Below are 16,327 nucleotides of genomic sequence, written 5' to 3' on the forward strand. Positions count from 1 at the left end.
TCTCTTAATCTTCTTGCCTTTCTTTCAAATACTTCTTTGCCATAATGTCTCCTGTCAGGATATCTTACAGAATATATACGTGAGGCAATAGCGGCTTTTTGGTGACATTCGAAATAAACTTGAATTACTAATATTACCAATATTAATATCTATTAAAAAAAGTGCCAATAGCGGCATTTTGGTGACTTTCGAAATAACCTCCAATCATATACAATTCTGCATTTGATATACTAATCACGAATTATTAGTACTCATAATTAGTTACTAATATTACCAATATTAATATCTATTAAAAAAAGTGCAATCTTCAATTCGAATTATAATATAACACTTCTTAACAATGTTTTGACTGCTGTCAATAAATAAACACCCGTCAAATTCATTGTCGTAGCCTACTTAGTTCCGAAAAACTATTTTTAATCATATGAAATAACAATGGTCAAAATAGGTATCAACATTGAGATTCTTCTGCTATAAAAAATTTGAAAGTACCTACTGACTTATTTTTAAATTTAATTTATAATACAGGGTGAGTCAATACTATACTTACTTATGTTTATGCGTTTTTATTCATATCTCGAGTTCGACAAACGCTATTAACATGCTGTTTGCGCCCTTTTGTTACGAATTTAATCCAATTCTACTATAATGTACAATAAATAGGTACTTCCATTAAACATTTTGAAGAAACACAAATTTTAATTTTTTCTATTCGAAAGTACCCTCTACCCATGACAATTAAAACTAAATGCAATTGTTTTATAGTAGATTTAAATTAATTCGTCCACACTATTTCTAATGACACTAATTCCTTTAAAATCGGTTGATCCAAACCAAAGTTATAGGTATTTATCCACAAATACTTTCCCACTCTCCCCTAGCCTTTATTTGAAAAAATAAAAAAAAGTACTTGAAAAACTTTGTGCAGAATTTAGGCCTCTTTCTAGTTTACTTACTTTACACTTGGTATAATTGGGCATATGTCCCAAAAAACTGGTTTTCAAAGTTTTCTTCACAGGTTACGCCCCCTAGCGGTTAACCCAGAAACTTGAAAGTTATTTCCAGCGATTTCTCTTGGCCACTTTTACTAAGAAATTTTTTCTCCAAAAGTTATAACATGAATAGTTGCTGATATATAGCCGAGAGATCGGCTTATTGGACCACCTTATTAGTAATCTGTTTTTTTAGATTAGGTTATAGGTAAGAATATGTAATAATGTACTGTGGTAATAGTGCGTCATAGATAAATCAACTTCTAAAAGTGTACAACTGATTAAAGTAGTTATGAGAACTCGTAATCATTAATAAGACAGATTGAGGTGTAAAATTTTACAAACTAAATGAACAATAAGAATCGAAGTTGGTTTTAGGTGTTTCCGTATATTCATAGAGACACCAAAATTTATTTGTATAACCGGTTTAAGTGTAGGTAATTTTAGTAAAGATTAGAAAAGTACCAAGAAATATTTGTATAATATAAAAGTTTAAAGTTTGTTGATGATATCATTTATAAATTGTATTGAATAATATAAGCTGGGTAAATTATTTTAATTCAACTCGAAAAAATTAAGGTCGATAGTTGGTTATTCCCAAATTTCCACGATTAGGTTTCTTACCAAGCTACCGTAAGAGATTATTTTGGATATGACGGAGTGAGTAGGTAGGAAAGTTTGATAAAATAAAGAGAAGAAAGGGTAAGATATGTTTTTTTTAGTTGTGTGATTAGTTGAGACATTGATTTTTATAAGTAGGAAGAGGAGAGGGAAGACAGGTTTTATTTTTAAAAGGAAAAAAGGTAAGTTGGAGTCCCGAACAAGATTGAAAGGGAAGAAGTGGCGTTTCTCGTAAAATTATAAAAAAAAATATTATATCTGTTTTTATTAGAAAAAAAAGTTTGAGTAGCGAAAGAAAGTTTGTGAACTTTTTGTGGCAGCAGGTTGTAGGCCTGCATGTCTCCAAACTCACAATCGTAAGTTTTAAAAATAAAAATTATTCTAGGCTAGGCCGTGTATGTCTTTTTTGGAGAGGTAACCAGATTGGACAAGCAGCATCCACAGAATTAAAATCAACAATTAATCTTAATTTCGATGAAATAGGAATTAAATTATTCAACACATCCAAAAATAGATCACTTGAGAAAGGCACTCTGCCGAAACAGTTGTAGTTATAAAATATTATAATTAATTTTGTGGATGTTTTGAAAACAATGTTTTTAGTATTTTATTGTTATATAAAATGAATTTCCATCAAGTAACGGTCGAATCCATCAAACTTATAATAGTTTATAGTTAAAATATTCTATAAAAAGTAATAAATTAATTTTTTATAAGAGTTTTAAACAAAATTGAGCAGTAAACGTTTGGCAGTTTGGTTAATAGAGGTTATAGAACAATTAAAAACAAACATTTTACGCTTTGGTAAACGTTTCTATGCTGATTATTTGCCGAGATATTGTACCGATTATTTTGCCTACCACATAGGGTATTACTGTAAGGGTTGAGAATTTGAGACTGAAATTACTGAGCTTGCGAACGGCTACTCAGGGTTAATTTGGAGAACTGGGTCGGTCGTGGATAAGTGAATGGCAAGGGGGCTGGAATGGGGTAACTATTAAAACTGAAACAAAAAGGGTACTTACATAAGTCTCCTGGACAAACAAAACACAAGAAGGTTCTTAAGCTATTAAAAATGGACGCCGCTTAGAAGAATCTTTCTGCTGGATGAAAGAAAAGACTCTTCCTTTCTAAAAACACAAAAAGGGGTTAGAAACTTTTTTAAAAGAAATAAACAAAATGGTATAGGGAAAAAATTTAATATTTATTGTTGTCTCACCACAAACAGTTACAAAAATAAATAGTAATACAATACAAAAAACAAACTTACTATATTACTATCCATTTACAAAGTCTAGAAATTGGAGATACTACGAAACTTACAATTGCTAATGGGCGACAATTTGTAACGGAAAAAATAGAAATGAAAAATAGCTTTTAAATAAAACTATGCATAGTGGTCAACCTTCTTTAAAAACAAAAACAAAACAAGATCACAATTATGATTAGGTATATGTAAAATGTAAAAAATAAAACTAGCTGGCAGATGTCAACACTAAATTTTAAAACTTGAGAATAGTTAATATGACAGCCAGGCCACATTCTAATATTTATAATTTTAATTATTACAATTTCTTAACCCGTTATGAAAGCAATTATTTACCAAAACAGATTAAAATTTATGTGGCTATAATTTACAAATGTTCAATGTTACAAATGAAAAACTGTTTATTTTTACATGAGAAAAGTTTAACTGTAAAATGGTACCTGGTATTTCACTAAATGTTAATTTCTTTCTTTTGAAATTTCTGGGGTTAGAACTGGATTTGAATTTTCTGTCACACGAACAAATACATATAAAAACTGCGAAATAGCCTGGGATGACAACTAGAGATAAACAAAACGAGGATGGAAGCTGCTGGGCAAAATGGAAACATGTGGTTATCCTTCAAGGTTGTTGTAAACGCCGTTTTACAAATATCTTAGATGAGAGACGGCATGAAAAATAAAACACAGTGATTACTCGTTCAAAATTGACACATTACATTTAGTATAATTTACTTTTTTTAACAAATTTGCCAGCTTCTTAACGCCGACCCTCGTCGCGTGTTGTCTCAACAAAAACTCTTCACAGCCTCCCTAACTGCACAAATAATTGCCATAAAACTACTTATTTTCCAAAACAAAAGACGGAAAACAAAAAAATTACGAATTTGAAGAAAAATTCGGACTCCAATAAAACTAAACGCCTTTAACAGCGGCCGGCCTTACCGAGAGTGATGTAATTATCTTTAAAATTCAACTCGGTATAAACAACACATATACGGTTAAATTAGTATTTTTTTTTTATTGTATAATGGCTTTGGCATAGCCAATTGGCCAGACTGTTTGTGGTAGTTACAATTTTTGATTTTATTACCTAGGCCTATTTATAATATAAATTTACAGGAAGTAATATGTTCGTATACACATTCAATTTTTGACATATTTACAATTTTTAATTTGAATACCTAAAACTACTTATAATTTAAATTTACAGGATGTTATGTATTCGTAGATACATTTTAATATCTGCTTATTATTTGAAAAAATAATTGTATTTAAATTGACAGGCAATGAACAATTTAGCTCAATTAGTTTTTCATACATCATTTTGATACTTTGTTTGTACTGTCCACATTCCAATATAAAGTGCTGCAGATCTCCCACTTTATCATAGGAGCAATATGGGTTATCAGTAATACCTATGCTGTGTTTGTATGCAGGAGTGAGTGCGTGGTTTGATCTTATTATGTTTATTGTTTTTATAAATAACCTATTTGTCTCATATTTGAACCATCTCTCATTAGGTATTAGTGGTTGGCAAGCTCTAAAGTTTATTCCAGTTGTACTTTGGTTGTATAAACGTTGCCGTCTTTGTTTGCAGTTGTTTCTACTGATATTATCTATGCCTGCTACTGGAAGAAGTATGTAAGTATGTGTATTTATATTATGTTTGGTTAAAGCTGCAGATTTAGCTAATTTGTCGACTTCTTCATTTCCTAATATTCCAGAGTGTCCTTTTACCGAACAAATAATAATCGAGCTACCTGCGGAAATAATATCATAATGTAACTTCTTTATTTATATCTCAATATGGTTTAGGTTTTTTGTGGTTTTGATAGAAGTGAGTTTGTCCATAACGCTTCTACAATCAGTCAGAATGATATAATTATTCATACCAATAGAGACTATATATTTTAACGCAAGAAATAAAGCTGATAGTTCGGCAGTATATATTGAAGCTTCTATGGGCAATCGACATGATTCTTTGTAATCAGAATTCCAGTGATATATTGCACAACCCGTTTTATTTTGAATTTTAGACCCGCCAGCAAAAAAATATTGAAATGCATGCCACTTATCTTTAATTATTGGCACTTATAATCTACAAACTACATTTATATCAACATCCGTTAGAGAACATCCTGCAGAGAACAAAAATTTGCAGGCCACAAATCCTGCAGCACGACAATTCGCAAAAAATACTTTATAAATAAAGTAGTAGTTTGTAGAAATATGTATACATTGCAAGTGTCAACTAAACGCGTAAATACTGCTCTTCAAAAAGTAAGAACTTTGACCACACTTGATAAGCGAGGAGTCCGCGGTGGGCATAACAAAATGTCAGCAGATGAAAATAATATTATAGTTAACCATATAAACCAGTTAAAATTTCATTACTGCAGAGCACGTAAAATGGACCAAGAATTTTTGCAAGAAGGAACTACTTTATTAATAATCTTTACAAACCAAAAAGTGAAAATCCTGCCAGTTTCTCAACTTTTAAAAGAATTTTGTTAAATGATTTTAACTTGCGACTAAAAAAGCCAATAAAAGATACCTGCAATAAATGTGATGCCTTTAAAATTAAGATACAGAGTATTAAAGATAGTGAAAAAGAGGATATTGTTAGACAACAGGAACTGCATTTGGAACAAGCTAAATTAGGAAGAAAACAAATGAACCTTGACTTAACCAAAGCAATAGAAGATGAACAAATAGAAACTCTCACCTTTGATTTAGAAATAACACTGCCTTTACCTCGCATATCTTTAAATATTATATTTTATAAACGACAGTTATGGGTAGATAATTGCGGAATTTATGCAGGTAAGCAAAAAATCGACTTTTCATTTATGGCTCGAAGGACAGACAGGCCGTGGAGCTCAATAAGTGGGATCGTGTCTAAGAAAATATATTTTCAGTAATGTTAGCTTTAAAGTTGAGCACATTATTCTGTGGAGCGACTCTTGCGGGGATCAAAACAGGAACATTAAAATTGTATTTCTGTTAATATGTCTTCTAGAGGAATCACAGCATTTAAAGACTATCAGGTTGAGATTTTTAGTTCCAGGTCATACGTTTCTTCTAAATGGTAGTGATTTTGGAGGTGTGAAATGCGCACTTAAAAGGCAACATAATATATTTTCCCCAGGGGAATAGCAATATAATGAAAACTTTTAGACAAAAACGACCCATTAATGTAAATATTATAACACAAGAAAATTTTTTAAGTACCGCAAAATTAGAAAAACAAAAACAAACAGAAAAAAACGTAAAACCAACGAGTCAACAAGTTGGTTACAGACCAAAGAAATTTAATTGTCTAAAGATAAGCCTTATAGCATATTTTTTAAAACGACTTATCAAAATACAGAGGTAAACATAAAAAGCGAACAGGAAGAGAACCTTCAACTGGGTCACAGTTTGCCACGTATTTGGAACCATTGTGGCCTAAAAGAAAGCCGAATTCGGAAGCAAAACTTAAAGATATACAAAGTTGTCTTCACTTAATACCCTTAAGTTACCACGATTTCCATAAAAATTTTATATTAGATAATACTGTAATCGAGGATATAGACGGATTTCCAGAAATTTCCAGACGGAAATCCAGATTTTGAACCAGATGCGGATTGGTAATGTTATATTTAACAACAAAGAACCACGTGATTTTCTTCTTACTTAGGATTTAATTTTTTAGTTGGTTATTTGATTATAGCATTAATATCCATAAGTTATAATAAACGTGATTACTTTTGGGTCGTTTTTTATTATTTTTATATCTAAATAATTTTCTCAAATAAATAAAACATTTCTCTTGATTTTCTCAAAACTAAGTTAATGTCAGTTGGTTCCTTGTTGTATATTTTCTAGTAAAAATTAATACTTTTCTTGAATCAATACTCAGTCGCTGGATTAAATAGGAAAGTATAAAACCATAATATATTTCCAGTGCTTAAAATACATCGTTGTGTGATTGGTATCTCCCTCACTAATTTAATGCAAATGGAGCTCAATTAAAAGGGCGAAAGTTAGTAGATTTATGTAACCTACATATTTGACAAAGACAAGTTGTTTTGGCCGAGGCAGTCGAAATACCATCCCATTGGCTGATTACATTTTTCCCATAAAGTTTATATAATTTAATAAACTTGTCTATTTTGACCTATTTTAGGCTATTAATTATATCCAAAAAAAAGAGCGGTAAAAGAAACTACATTGAAACGGTTTTATTATATAACTCCCAAATATAATATATATATATATATACATATATATATATATATATATATATATATATATATATATATATATATATATATAGATATAATATATATATATATATATATATATATATATATATATATATATATATATATATATATATATATATATATATATATATATATATATATATATATATATATATATATATATATATATATATATATATATAGGGTGGTCCTTAAGTAATTGTACAAAAAGAAACCTTAGATTCTACGGTTTAAAATATTACCATTTAAGCCTTTAAAATTTTAATTTTCACTATAACTTTTATGTTTCTGAACATTTATGTATCAAAATTCATAACTGGGTACTACTGAACATCGTAAATTATAATTTGATGCATGCTTTAATATAGCTGATAGAGGGCCCCACATATGTGGCATACATTTGCACTTAACTTTTTTGCACTTTAAGTTACCGGTGTTTGTTATAAAAAATATTAAAGATACATTATTTTAACAAAAAAAAAATATACTTGTTATTAAGTTCAAAACTCAACAGTTTTCGAGATAATCGCATTTTACAAATCAACTGTGTTTTGTATAAAACTTAAGAGGTAGCTGGTTAAATGATATTAGATAAATAATTATAAAGTAAAAATGCGATATTTTGTTTGTGAATAAATTAGCGACAAATAGCAAACACAACTGTCAGTAAATTAAGAAATTAACTGGTCTTACTCATTATTGATGTTTGTACAAAGAATATAGACTTACCCCTTGAAATATTGATGTGTTCTTAGCCAGGAAAACCTCGTTGATACCGCGTCGGGGCGCCCGCCGACGCTCGATGGCGAGAACCTATAACACACTAGGTCCGTTTGGTTCGCTGTCTGGGGATGAAGTGTCTTGAGATTGCAGGTCAGAAAAGTAACTTTTGGCCGTTGGGTGGAAGAGGGTACATCAATAAATCACCCTATTGTATTGTGATTTAGAATGCGATAATTTAAGTTAATTGAGACCGTAATACGAAACCGTACACTTGTGTGCATATTTGTGACACAGAATACAAAGGAAGTCAAATTCTCCGTACTTAAAACATAATAGATGAGATAGACAGTTTAGCAATTTTACGAAATAACAGGAAACAATATATTTTACCAAAGTCGTTAGGATACAGTATTGAATTAGATCACATTACAGTACCGTAACAGAAAAATATTAAATGTAAAAATATGAGAACAAATAGTATATACTTTTTCAAACAAACTGCATAATTCAGATTTAACGCAATTACTACAAGCAACGACAGAAAATAAGACAAAAACATCAATACTTCTGAATTTTGGTATAAAATGCCTTCAATAAAGTTAATAGTTAACGAAATATTAAATAAAATAAATATATTAGCAGGATAAAATAGTAGGATTTGTAGGATTTGACAAAATAACAGAATAATTGGATTTTACATCAAACATTTTACGTTTTGTATTAAATTAAAGTCATAATCAAAATATTTTATTTATAAACCAAATTAAGAAATAGTTAAACTAAATAACATTAAACTTTTTGTCAAAGTAAGTGTTCGATATGTCCACCATTTTCTTTAATTCATTTGTCAATATATTCCATAAAAGATCGTCTCATATCAAATAGCATCATTGGTTCTAAAGAAACTGCTGCAGTATTTATAATAAGTATTATAAGTATTCTTTTGGTATTTTTATGCATTAAGTAATTATATTAATATCTCACCACATGACCCAAGGAATATGACTATCACGAACAATCTAACATTCAGGAAAGTTGTATTTAAGTATGTTCTCACTGCCCTCTCTCTGGAGTTTTGAAGTTATTAACAAGTATACCTTTTTTTTGGGTAAAATAATGTATCTTTAATATTTTTTATCACAGACACCGGTAACTTAAAAAGCAAAAAAGTTAAGTGCAAATGTATGCCACATGTGTGGCATATGTGGCGCCCTCTATCAGCTACATTAAAGTATTCATCAGATTATAATTTCTGATGACCAATAGTACCCAGTTATGATTTTTATACATACTTAAATGTTCACAAACATGAAAGTTATAGTGAAAATTAAAATTTTTAATTTCCACTTTAACACCCTGTATATTTCTTAATATCAACATTTTATTAAAGCAACTTGACTTAAATCGCAATATTTTAAAGTGTAGAATCTATGGTTTCTTTGTACAATTACTTAAGGACCACCCTGTATATATATATATATATATATATATATATATATATATATATATATATATATATATATATAAACCGCAGAGTGCTTCTATTTAAAGGGATATGTTAGGTGTGTTAGTTAAATAGGGGATAAAACTTTTTAAAGTTCGCCACTCACAACATTTTTAGATCATTTTTTCCTATTTGTTCGCTAATATTGATACTTGAATTTTTTTGTAAGCAGAAATTTTTTACTTTTAACGATTTTTACTAACTTAAGCTATTTTTAAAATTTTTCATTTTAACTTTTTTCTTGCGTGCATTACTAGTTAAAAAAGAAAGCTTATTTTCTGTATTTTATAATAGTATATCGTAAAATATTCTAAAAATAACGGTAACTAATACAGTTTTTTTTAATTTCTAGTAGTAGCTTCTTTTCTTAGATATATAAAAATTTACAAAAAATTGCAAAAATCACAGTTGGACACACCTTATACTGGTTATCGTTACTAAAATTACGTTTCCAATACTACTTCCAAGAGAAAAGAGAAGAAAATAAAGAGAATAATAGAAGTAAGTTGACCATGTCTTGTATAAGAATACAACCGTCATATGAGCGATGTCGATTTTTTGGAGAGCAATATGGGACGGAATAAAACTATTCTAAAAATTAAAAATGGTATTTTAGAATATTTAACCATCTACTAGATCTAACCGTTGCTAATAATTGGATTCTTTACAAGAATTTAGGTGAACATAAAAGTGGTGCGAAGCCCAAAGTCACACAGTCTTAGTTTAGAGCACAACTGGCAGAAGCATTATGCAGGACTGGAGATCGATTTACGATTGCAAAGAGGGCAAGACTTCATCAAATGAAACTAAGGAGGCGCTACAACTAAAGAAGAGAAAGGGTCTTACACATTTCATGCCAGTAAAGGATGTTTAAATGGATGGAATTCACAATTGGCCTGTATGGTCCAAAAAAAAAAATTAAAACCCATTAACCCTATAAGCAGAAAGTCAAGAGTAGAAATGATTTAAACTCATTTAGTCTAGGGGTAAGTGTAGAATTTATAAGGAAGCCTTTTTAAATTGCTCTTTAAAAAAATCAACGATTCTTAACACAATAGTACCTCGACTAAGACTTCCACGAATTCAGAGTTATGCGATTTTCAAATTTTGTCAATTTGTCATTTGAGTGCCAGAGAATCGTTCGATTATTATCGATGAGATAGAATTACCGCCCACACATTATTGCTTATTCAATGTACATGACATGACTTTTCGCACGAAATCAGCACATTTTTATTTTATATTAGGTATTTCTTATCTTCAGTTTTGTCTACGAATTGGTTGTTTGTAATTTGAATATGTACTATAATTGTTGAAACAGTGTGCTACATTTTACAATTTATCTATAATAAATATCAAAGTGAATATCGTTGTTGCATTAGCTCTGTCTGATACGTTAGTGAATATAAATAAAGAAACTGGGGGCTGCTGTCCAAGGTATTTGTGAAACTGTGAAACAGTAGTTTATCTTAGTGATATTTTAGGTACAACTGTATCACTTAGTCGTCTTTTTCAGTCACCAAAATTATATTTTAAGTAGGCTACTGAGGCTATAGAGGACACTAAATGCATTCTTCAAAATAAAAGATCAAATTCTAAATCGGTTTTTAACGAACTTTACTATGAAGTAAACAAATAGCTGAACAACTAGACATTGAATTGAAAATGCCTCGTATAGTTTCTCGTCAAACCTGTCGTCAAAACCAATCAGATAACTCTAGCGAAAAATATTTCCGAAGATCTATTTATCTACCCCTTCTAGACAATATCGTAACTGATTTAGAAGAACGACTTTCACCGAAAGTTATGAATCTATTTAATCTTCGAGTTGTTTTATCTAAAACTGATAACACACCAGAAGATAAAGTTGCATTAAAAAAAATTGTTGACACCTTCCAGGATATTATTGCACCATTTACTTACTGCATATTCCACAGTAGAACAAGAGTTTTCACTGTGGATTCAAAAGTGGAAAAAAATCGTGCAAAATAATGGAAAACTTCTTGATTGTATTTAAGAAGTATTAGAAAACTACGATATTCATATTCCGTATCCTTTCTGTAAATATTCTGTATCCAAATATCAGAATATTTCTGCATATATTACCTAATTACATTGCCAGTCAGTGCAGCAACAGCAGAGCGTTCTACGCTTAAGCGTCTAAAGACTTGGCTTAGAAATAGAACTTCTGCGGAAAGGTTAACTGGTTTAGCACTCATAAATGTGCATCTTGAATTTTCTCTAGATGTTGATGCAATCATGGAGCGATTTGTTAAATCGAATAGGCGAAAAGAATATATTTTTGAAAGGAAAAAGACAGTTAAGCTTTGATTTCAGGTATAGTGCGTCTGTATATCTGCTTATACGTATTTCACCCTAAAAGGGATCATCAGAGACGGTATGCGCAGACGCTCTGAACGTTAAAATAAATCTTTCCCGTCTTGGGAAGCAACTCTAACATGACATTTTTATAAAATTATATAATATTAATTTCTTATTCTTATAGTATTTTTAATCACTGAACTTTTATTTACCACTCGTTGCCGGCTGTTGCTGACAATTCGTGAGAAAAATTTCAATACCGATTAAAAAAATATTTCACTCACTTATAGCTTAATATGCATAATTATAGAAATAACTATTCCTTAATTATATTATGTTTTTTGTTAAATAAATTAATTTAAATAAAATGCTGTTTACACTTATTTTTAATGTTTCTTCTTTATTACGGAAGGGTAGCTATAACTACAGCAAATTGCTCTCTATCTTGAGCTGTTCTTAGTATCGAATGTGTGTCCATGCCTGTCCAGTCTCTTACATTCTTCAGCCAAGAGCATTTTTTTTTCTTCCTGGACCTCTTTTTCCTTCTACTTTCCCTTCCATTATGCGTCGTAGAAAGTTATATTTTACTTCTCTGTAAATATGTCCTAGATAACTCGTTTTTCTGTTGTTTACAATATTTAGGAGTTTTCTCTCAGTCCTCATTCTTCTCAGCATCTCGTTATTGGTCACGTACTCTGTCCACGAAATCTTCAGCATTCTTCGAAAAACACACATTTCAAAGGCTTGTATACGCCTCATACTTGTAATTTAGAGAGTTCGTGTTCCAATTGCGTATAGCAATAAGGAATAAATGAATGTTTTTACAAATTGATATCGAATATCCAACGATAAAATAGAGTTTATTAGGAATGTTATATACATTCATTAATGTTTACACTTATATTGAGTTATTGCATTTAAATTAGTTAACTTTGGTTTATACTTATTTATCCTTGGTTTGTTCTTGAGTTTGTAGCTATAGGATTCTTGTTCTTATGGTGCCTATCCGTTACGGATGTTGGACACTAACATGGCTATTCTGACTTTGTTTGTCTTTAAAATACCTAGTTTAAATTGACACTAGTATGGGTTTAAATTATTTTTTTTTGTTTAAGTTTAAGACCCCTTAATGCTGTACCCTTCTTTGCACCTGTAGGGTATTTGGGTTTTAATTGGTTTTAGTTGGTTTAATAATAACTTCTCATTGGTTTAATATATAGCTTAAAATTATTATTGAGAAAATGGTTCCCTTACATGTTAAGGCACAAATCATATCAATCGTAAAAGTGTACAAATCTAAATCCTATATCAAAATCACCCTCAAGACCCCTGACGTCCCCCCTGAAAAAAATTTCTGGATCCGCCACTGCATACTGCCGAAACAGCTGTGGTGATAGTAACTTATAATAAAATTTGTGGAGGTGTAGGAAATAAAAGTTTTCAGTATTTTATTGATTGATAAAATGAACTTCCTTCAAGTAATGGTCGGATCCATCACATATTTAATAGCTCTCATTTATTTGAATATGGCCCAAGTATGAAAGTTATAGCTGTTTTTTTGTATCCTTTATTTGTAACGTGATTCGCCCATTTAATTCTATATTTTCTTTAACACCAGATTTCGAAGACAATACATTTAAAAAAGAGATCTAACTTAGTAAACTTTCATTTACTGAATACAATATAGTGTGCCTGATTAAAGCTGAATCACAAATCATAACAGTTTTACTATGCTAACATCTTTTATATAAATTTCTTAATTTCGGCAAGTATTCTTTTGGAATGTAAATCCAAATAAAATGCATTACTTCATTAAATATCTTAAATAACGAAGTAGGGCATTATTAGCATTCTTATCGTCTTCAATATAAATTTAAAGTCAAGAATTTGGTTTGGTTCATCAATTTTTTCGATGCGTTTTACATGCTAAGAGATAATAATTACAATAACCTATTGAAATTGGTATAAGCACCAACGACCCACATGTATGTACATATACAGGATGAGTCTTGAAGAATTGTACATACTCGGACCTCGTATGGATGCTCCTATGGGGAATAACTAATGACAATTAAAAAGTGCCTGGTCCCATTTAATAATAGTATACAGGGTCAGTTGTAAATTTTGACTAAAATTGCTGTTCTGCATAACTTTTGAACATTACGTCACCACCTAATCAATCATTACCACCTAATCAATTGATTTATTTAAACTAGAAAAAATCAGGTCTATTTTAGAAAATTAGTTCGTTAAATTAAAATGCCATATCTATTTTGTTCCTAAAACGATTACTTAAATTTTAATTAAAAAAAAATAATTTGACTATGAATAAAAAGTTTAGTAAAGGTAACCATCGATTTGATTTCTAGATTGGCCTAAATACGCACTAATTCGTTTATAGCAAGTCGTGATATAGTTTTTTGATTTCAGATAGTAAATAATAAATATTTAAAGTTGAATTTTGGACTATTCAAAGATCACAGTGCTGTGCGTCGACTGGTAAAATTATCTTGGTGCATCTTATCAGTTGTGAGTCAGTATACATCTTTGAAACTGTACGTAAAAATATAGTGAGGGACAAGATCTTTGCGAAATTTTAAAAACGGACCTACTGGTAATCTGGTATTGATACCTATTGTAACACAGACCTCCAGAGAGACATTTACAGAATGTACACTAACATTCAAATAAAATTATCGGAGAAAGTGTTCAATTTCGAATTATTAATTTGTGTACTTAAATGTTTTTACCAATTGATCGAAATACTGATTATTTTTAAACTAAACTACCTCATAATATAGTATTTAGAAAAATCCACATTCATCTTTTTTACAAATTAAGAATGGAAAAATAAAATATTTTTTCAGTTACGAAAATAAAAATCTTCTTTTGGTGGATTTACAAGTGTTTTTATTGACCGCGCTAAGTTCGTCAATGGACACTTAATATTAATATATTATACAGTGAGGTCCTAAAGTAACGGATAAATGTAATTTCTACGTAATTATAAAGTAGATGAAAACTACTGAACCAGGTCGATTTTTACACAGAAAAATATACATATACAATATACAAATCATCAGTAAATATCTATCACCGTCCTATTAATATAATCCTATTAACAAAAACATCAATATATTTTTTTTACATTTTATTTGCATTAATACCTAACTTAAAAGATTTAGATGTAGCAACTAACTTCATGCTGTCAATATGCGCGTACTTCATACTGTGAATTATTATATAAAAATTCACTCTAATCAATTTTTCCCAATAGCGCCTAAAGAAGTACCTAGTACTTCAAAAATAGTTTCTATTTACTTACATGTCACATACGATGCCACAAAAAGTTACCCATTCGTTTCTTTACTATTATAAATTAAATGGTATACTAGCCACTTCGGCAATTCACATTCATTTGGGATCTTCCAGTTAAAGTTAACCGTTATTCCAACCCATCGTCATTATCGTTCTCTTCATCACTCTCAGCCAAATTAATATATATTTTCAGCCAATATTTTCTTCAAAGCTGGGATATTTTTCATGTGATCTTTTTCAATCTTCTTTACATGTTCTATTGCATTTTGCCAGTTTTGAGCACTGATATTTTTGAACTCTGTTTTTATTAGTTCAACAACACTTTGGGCATCTTTTGGAGATGTGTTGTTCCTCCGGACATTTTTTAACTGAGCCCATAGGAATTCTATGGGATTCAACAGACAGTAATATGGAGGTAATCTTAAAACCATACGTCCATTCTTAGTGGCTAATTTATCTACAATATGCACTAGGAAACTAAGTTCCTGTAGCTGGCTGTATACCATATATCATTAAAATTTTTATTTCAAATCCTTTATAAAAGGTATATAATAAAATATCTAAACGGGCTATATCACAAATACATTACAGAACGTTTTCGGAATATAAATTCCATCATCAGTGTAACTTCCAGGTTACACTGATGATGGAATTTACATCTTCGAAAAGCTTACAATAGAGGGTGTGTGTGTGAAAGGGAGAGAGAGAGAAAGAGAGAGATAAGGAGAGAGATAATAATACCTAATAAGCATCATTGTAGCTTTTCCTGATGAAATATATTGGATATAGTAAAAAGAGTCTATCAGCTAATTAGCCAATTATTTCCCTCCCTCCAGTCAAAGCGATACATTGATATCGGGTAAACGTGTTTATCGATAAAGTCAATAAGTTCTCAGTTTTTTTCCCAGTTTCCCAGATATTTACATATTATAGTAAAATAGTGATAAAATATTCCCCCTGATAGGGGAGAATACCAATAATACGCCAATGCCCGAACTACATACTTCTGAAGTTGTTGTAGTGAACAAAATATGGATACAGGAATTAACACCATCGTTTCTTCTGCTACAAGGGAAGTAAAACTTTTTAATATTAATTCTAGTAACTACGACTTTCAAAATTGTTGTGTATATATTGAAAAGACCACTGATCAGAATATGGGTCGATTGCACGCGATGTTTGTGGGTGATAGTTTACATCAAAACCCAACAATAAAGATCATAAAGACCAACAAAATTAAGGAAACTAAAAGTATAGGAAGAAACCGTGTTAAAGTAATCCCCAAATCTATTTTAGATGCAAATAAATTA

The 16,327-nt window shown here is 30.2% G+C and overlaps 1 protein-coding gene across 2 annotated transcripts in view; it reads left to right on the forward strand.

Annotated features, from left to right (window-relative positions):
* The window catches only part of LOC140451851 (putative receptor-type tyrosine-protein phosphatase mosPTP-1), an 850,513-nt gene that overhangs the window by 77,402 nt on the left and 756,784 nt on the right, over window positions 1-16,327 (forward strand). The gene's annotated exons all lie outside the window — the stretch shown is intronic.

Source organism: Diabrotica undecimpunctata, chromosome 10, assembly GCF_040954645.1.
Source record: "Diabrotica undecimpunctata isolate CICGRU chromosome 10, icDiaUnde3, whole genome shotgun sequence".
NCBI lineage: Eukaryota > Metazoa > Arthropoda > Insecta > Coleoptera > Chrysomelidae > Diabrotica > Diabrotica undecimpunctata.